This window comes from Primulina huaijiensis, chromosome 5 (genome assembly GCF_012295235.1).
Source record: "Primulina huaijiensis isolate GDHJ02 chromosome 5, ASM1229523v2, whole genome shotgun sequence".
In the NCBI taxonomy this organism is placed as follows: domain Eukaryota; kingdom Viridiplantae; phylum Streptophyta; class Magnoliopsida; order Lamiales; family Gesneriaceae; genus Primulina; species Primulina huaijiensis.
In genome coordinates, this window is record NC_133310.1 from 13,375,984 (window position 1) to 13,383,334 (window position 7,351).

The 7,351-nt window shown below is 30.7% G+C and overlaps 1 non-coding gene across 1 annotated transcript; it reads left to right on the plus strand.

Moving 5' to 3' along the window:
• The first annotated feature begins 6,322 nt into the window (after nt 1-6,322).
• Nucleotides 6,323-6,433, plus strand: LOC140977900 (small nucleolar RNA R71). The gene has a single exon (XR_012175466.1). It is a non-coding gene; the product is annotated as a small nucleolar RNA R71 (small nucleolar RNA).
• The last annotated feature ends 918 nt before the right edge of the window (nt 6,434-7,351 follow it).

The window sequence follows — 7,351 nt, forward strand, 5'->3', positions numbered from 1 at the left end:
GATTTTTCCTGACCAAAATTTATAATTGAATACAAAAACGAGACAATTACGCCCGACGACTTCGTATTTAATCATGACTCCGTGCCAACCCGAACCAACACCGAACCACCATTTAGTCATGATTAAAATACACTTAAAATGATGAAATCATGCTCTTAATATGGTAAGGGCCAAAATTTTGGTGAATGGAGGACAAAACATGAAACGCTCTTTCGAGAGTCAATTTGGCACATCGCACCGAAATTTCTCGTACTACCTCTAAAATGATCCGAATCACAAACGGCCAAAAACATGACTTTCCTAACTCAATGAGGCACTGTCCAGTCCAAGGCCATAGGCTCAAATCCAACCAAGAACTCAAACGAGCCACTGAACCGAAGCAGCAAGTTGCTGTCCAGAAATTCCAGCAGCCGTGCCTTCGCTTCCTTGTGTCATTTTCGAGACTTCCGGCCATTGGAGCTTGAACCACCAACCAGAGGCTCTTACCAACATCCTAATGTATGGTTTGAACTATGGCTAAGGGCTAAAAAGCCAACCAAGTTCCACACCAACCCCTAAACTAGAAACTACACACGCAGGAAAAGAAAAATCGAAGGGGTGCTTGTCTTGTTTTGTTTTGAAAACCGATGGAACCATGGACCAAGCCTCAAAAGGCCAACTTGGTCACGTCTTAGACAAGCGAAGGAGAGATTCTAACCATGGCAACAGTCCCTAGGGCAGCCAAGACCATAATCTTCACCTTAGGCACTACACATGCAAATCGGGACACAAAACGCCATGCTGGGGAGTTGCTGTCCAAAACGCGATGCAAGGGGGAAAAGGGGCTGAGAGCAATGGACAAATCCCTTCCTAACACACCCTATATCATGTCTAAAAGCAGCCTTGAGCCCCTGGAAATCAAGCCAACCCTGCAACCACAAAACAACAAGAGCCGTGAAGCATGAAGGGAGAGGCCGAAAATCTGCACTTCATTTTCTTGAAAAAGTTGACATGTATTTAGGTTTTTTGCTTAAACAAATCATGACATTGATGTTTTAAAATACTAATATGGCTTTATTGAAGATTCAATAAAAATATAAACATGCCTTGATTTCGTTTTGAGAATAAAACGAACGAAACGCAACGACGCGGCGCGGATGAGACGGAGTGATCTTCTTTTCTTGCTTCTATTCGATTTTCTCTCTTATAATTCCCTAGCTCACTCTCGATTTTTCTCTCAATGTTGGCTCTGAAATTTCGAAATAATGGAGAGGGAGGGAATGGTTAGGAGTGATGAAGGGGAGTTGCAATATAGAAGGGATGGCAAGACCAAGTCTTGCTCTCTTTGAATTTGAAATGGTTAGATATTCAAGAGATTGTTGGAGGGATAATGGGGTGCAACAAGGACCGATTCTACCATGTCATCTCAAGGCCAGGATAATGATTTGTTAATAATAATTAATGGTGATTAAAAATGAAGGAGTTATCATTCCAAGAAATAATAAGGAAGGAGTCAAAGGTGGTGAGTTGTCAAAGAGTTGTTTGATCATCAAAGGGGTGGCCGAAAATAATAAAATAAATGGAGGGAAAATATTGTTTAGTTAGTGTATTTTTAACCTTTAGAGCCTTACCTATTCTTTAAATAATTTAGTGAATTAACACATTAATTATGAAACCTAAATGAACTTATTTCCTACTTACCTCAAGTTACTTAGATAATTCCTTAAACTCTCTTTTTAACTTAAATTAACTTACTATTTAGCTAAAATAAATTCTGGAAATGTTTTCTAAATCTTAAATTTTATCTCAAAATTCCAACTCCAGTCCGGCCTCACTGAAATAACTGAAAAGATAAAAATTAAACTACTACGCAAAATAATTAAATTTAAATACTCATGCAATAAAAATTATTTTAATTTAAATACTAGAATTATGCATGGCTTATACGTAGTATAAATTACGGGTTCTACATCTTTATTTTTCAAGTTCATTTAATTGCAATTTTCTTAATTTAGATGAATAATCTAAATTAATATTAAATGCTTTAATTGCCCAATAAGCTTTATGTTCAAGTTCAACAGGTAAATGACAATGCTTACCAAAAACTAACCTATATGGTGACATCCCTAATGATGTCTTAAATGCAGTTCTATATGCCCATAATGCATCAGTTAATCTTAAAGGCCAATCTTTTCGATTTGGATTAACTGTTTTTTCTAAAATTTGTTTTATTTCTCTATTTGCAAGTTCAACTTGACCATACTTTGAGAATGATATGGGGTAGAAACTTTATGTGTAATGCCATATTTTATTATCAAAGAAGAAAATGATTTATTTCTAAAATGACTTCCCCCATCACTAATTATTGCTCTAGGTATTCCAAATCGGCTAAAAATATTTTCTTTTAAAAATTTTAAACAACTTTATGATCATTAGTTCTACATGCAATTGCTTCAATCCATTTTGAAACATAATCAACAGCGACTAAAATGTACGTATATCCAAAAGATAATGGAAATGGACCCATAAAATCTATCTCCCAACAATCAAATATTTCAATAATTATGATTGGATTAAAAGACATCATGTTTCGTTTTGAAATTGATCTCATCTTCTGACAGTTTTCACAAGATTTGCAAAATAAATGCGTATCTTTGAATACAGACGGCCAATAAAATCCACATTGTAAGATTTTTGCAGCTGTTTTATTGGATGAAAAATGACCTCCACATGCTTCAGAATGACAAAATTTAATAACATTACTTACTTCATTGTCGGGTATGTATCGTCGAAAAATTTGGTCAGGACAATACTTAAACAAATAAGGATCATCCCAATAAAATTTTTTAACTTCTATCAAGAATTTATTCTTATCCTGTGAATTCCAATGAAAAGGCATTTTATTTGTTACACTAAAATTTACAATGTTAGCAAACCAAGGCATAATAGTAGCATAAAACAACTGATCGTCTGGAAAATTTTCATTTATTGGTATTTCATTATGAGATGATTCAGTCATTATTCTAGATAAATGATCGGCTACGACATTTTCTTTTCCTTTTTTATCTTTAAGTATAATATCAAATTCTTGTTACAATAAAATTCACCGTATTAATCTTGGCTTAGCATCTTGTTTATTTGATAAATATTTTACGGCAGAATGATCAGTGTACATAATAGTAGTAGAACCAATTAAACAAAATCGAAACTTATCTAATGCAAATACTACTGAAAGTAATTCTTTTTCAGTAGTTGAATAATTTATTTGGACACTATTTAAGGTTCTACTAGCATAATAGATTGCATACGGTTTTCCTTCTTTTCTTTGTCCTAACACAGCTCCTATAGCATAATCACTTGCATCACACATTAATTCAAATGGTAAAGACCAATCTGTAGATTGTAAAATAGATGATGTAATTAAAAGATTAATTATTTTTTTAAAACCATTTTCACATTTCTCAGTCCATGCAAATTGTGTATCTTTTGTTAAAAGATTCGAAATTGGTTTAGATATTATGCTGAAATTTTTTATAAACCTTCTATAAAAACCTGCATGATCCAAGAATGATCGAACTTCTTTGACCGTTTTTGGTGATGTTAAATTAGCAATAACATCAACTTTGGCTTTATCAACTTCCATTCCTTTTTTAGATATCACATGACCTAACACAATCCCAGATTTAACCATATAATGACATTTTTCCCAATTTAAAACAAGATTTTTTTCTTCACATCGTTTTAATACTTCTTCTAGGTTTTTAAGACAATTTTCAAATGAGTTTCCAAAAACAGTTATATCATCCATAAAAACTTCTACAAATTCTTCAATCATATCACTGAAAATACTTAACATGCATCTTTGAAAAGTAGCCGGAGCATTACATAAACCAAATGGCATTCTTTTAAATGCAAAAGTTCCGAAAGGACAAGTGAAAGTAGTTTTTTCTTGATCTTCTAATGATATAGGTATTTGATAATACCCCGAATACCCATCAAGAAAACAGTAATAAGAATTTCCTGCTACTTTTTCTAGAATTTGATCTAAAAATGGTAGTGGGAAATGATCTTTTCTAGTTGCATCATTTAATTTTCTATAATCAATACACATACGCCAACTAGATGGAATCCTAGCTTGTAATAACTCTCCCTTTTCATTTTTTATAACAGTGATGCCTGACTTTTTAGGTACTACTTGTGTTGGACTTACCCATTTACTATCTGAGATTGGATAGATAATTCCAGCGTCTAATAGTTTTAATACTTCATTCTTAACAACTTCTTTCATATGTGGATTTAACCTTCTTTGTGGTTGTTGATATGTTTTAGCATTTTCTTCCAAATGAATTTTATGTGTGCAAATTAAAGGATTTATACCTTTTATATCTTTCAAAGTCCATCCAATTGCATTTTTATATTTCTTAAGTAATTTAATTAAATCTTCTTCTTGATTTGGTAGAAGAGTGGAAGAAATTACAACAGGAAATGTTTTATTTTCACCAAGAAATACATATTTCAATTCGAATGGTAAAACTTTTAATTCAAGTTTTGTATTATCATCTTTTTTAAAATTATTTTCAGACTCAAAACATTCTATTGAAAAAACTTCAGATTGTTGATTTAAGTTTTCTTCTTGTATATTTTCTTCCATAATTGTTTCAATTTCATTATCATATTCATTTTCATTAATACTTGGTTGTTTACATAAATTGAACACATTAAGTTCTAGAGTCATATTTCCAAAAGACAATTTCATTATTCCATTTCGACAATTAATTAAAGCATTTGAAGTTGCTAGAAATGGTCGTCCCAATATTACTGGAATTTCATTATGTACTTCTATTGGTTGTGTATCCAAAACAATAAAATCTACAGGATATATGAATTTATCAACTTGAACCAACACATCTTCTACAATACCTCTAGGTATTTTGATTGACCTATCCGCCAGTAAGAGAGTAACAGAAGTGGGTTTTAATTCTCCTAAATTAAGTTTTTCATAAACTGAATAAGGAAGTAAATTCACACTTGCTCCCAAATCTAACAAAGCTTTTTTAATTTTATTTTCTCCAATAATACATGAAATTGTTGGACAACCAGGATCTTTATATTTTAAACTAGAATTATTTTGAAGAATAGAACTTACTTGTTCAGCCAAGAATGCTTTCTTCTTCACATGCAATTTTCTCTTCACAGTACATAAGTCTTTTAAAAATTTTGCATATGAAGGTACTTGTTTAATAGCATCTAATAATGGAATATTTATCTTTACTTGTTTAAAAACTTCATAGATATCAGAATCATTTTTTTGTTTTTTATGATTTGTTAATGCATGAGGAAATGGTGGAGGTTTATTTGATTCATTTACTATTTCAGATGATTTATCATTCAACATATTATTTTTAGAATTTAAGGTATCATCATTCTCAAAAGTATCAGGATTATCATCCTTACTCTTTGATTTTAAATGATCCTTGTTTTCATTACTATATGGATCATTAACTATTTTACCACTTCTAAGGGTAATAACAGATTTTATTTGATCAATTTTTTCATTTTTTAATTCTTGATTTTGATTTTTAGGATTAGGTTGAGGTTGAGATGGAAATTTTCCTTTTTCATGAATATTAAGTGCAGATGCAAATTTTGCAAGAGTTTCTTTCAAATCAGTCATAGATTGACTGTTTTGAATATTGATAGATTCTTGCTTTTGGATAAATGCATGAATTACATCTTCAAAGTTTTTTCTTGGAGGTGTAACATAAGGAATATAACCTTGATGATTTTGGTTATTTTGAAAATATTGTTGTGAGGGTTGTGCATTATTATCATTCCTCCAACTAAAATTAGGATGATTTTTCCATCCAGAATTATATGATGTTGAAAAAGAATCTAGTATTGGTTTTTATAATTGTTAATATAATTTTCTTGTTCATGGAGACATTCTTTAAATGAAGGTAATGTTGGACAATCTTTTGTAGCATGATCTTGTGTATCACATATATGACAAACAATTTCTTGAATACTTTTTAATTGACCACTCTTTTACATTTCTAATGACTCAATTTTTCTTGCTAAAGATGCAAGTTTAGCTTGAATATCTATATCATCTTTAAGATTATAGATACCACCCCCATTTGTTGAATTATTGATTTTAGTTGTTGGTAGTTCTATTGTGCCTATATTATCCGAATTTTTAGCATTTTCTGCTAATGAATCCAAATACTCCACAGCTTCATTAGAGTTTTTATCTTCAAAAGTTCCATTACACATGAATTCTATCATTTGCCTATCTTTAGGTATTAGGCCTTCATAAAAGTGAGAAACTATTCTCCATGTTTCAAAACCATGATGTGGGCATGTATTAAGTAATTCTTTATATCTATCCCAACATTGATAAAATGTTTCTCCTCGTTTTTTAGAAAAAGTAGTAATTTGTCTTTTAAAAGAGTTTGTTCTATGGGAAGAAAAAAACTTTTTGAGAAATTGTTGTTGCATTTCTTCCCATGATCTTATTGAACTTGATCTCAAATTTTGTGATAAAACTTAAAATTAATAATTTATTATATGTTAAACCTATATTTTAAAATTTAAGTTTCATTAAAATTATAAAATTATGTTATTTTAGTATTGTGTGTTTATATTTAAATGTCTTACTAAATATGTTTTATTTTAATGTTTTCTACGTGTTAATAAAATAATGATAACTCAAGCTAGAAAACTCAAATGGAGGTGATTCAAACATGTTTGGAATCCTTAAAAAATTATCTACAACTTTGCAGAAGACATGATTGCCTAAAAAGTTGGTTAAGATGATCAAATTGTGAAAATATCAAAAGGAGGACAAATTTACTTTCACCATGACCAACATATAGTAAAAAAATCATAACTATTTCAATATTTAACCAAATTAGGTGAACCAAGTGGCCAAATTCATCTAAAGACAATTCCCCACATGTTTGCTGTTTTGAGCAGAGTCAAATTCGGTGATTAAAGTCGTGAAACAAAGCATTGAAAGAAGAGACATGGAATTGAAGTTGGAGGAGACAAAGACTACTATTACAACTACATTGCATTAATAAAATTTTTGACCCTTTCTCTCATTTGGCCTATAAATAGAGGCCTTGTGCTAGCTTGAAAATCATTCTATCTCATTGTAAAATATAGTGTGAGTGTGTATAAAAGTTCTAAGTTCCAATATATTTTTCATTTTCCAAATTATGAGTGATGTTTTTAGTGTTGATCAAAAGTAAGTTCATGGAAAGCTAAATCTATTATGTCAAGGTGAAGAGGATGAATTCTTGGTGAAGTAAGATTGTTTATATTTTGTATATTCTTTCTTTATTTCTTTTCATTTTGCTAATTTCTTTTT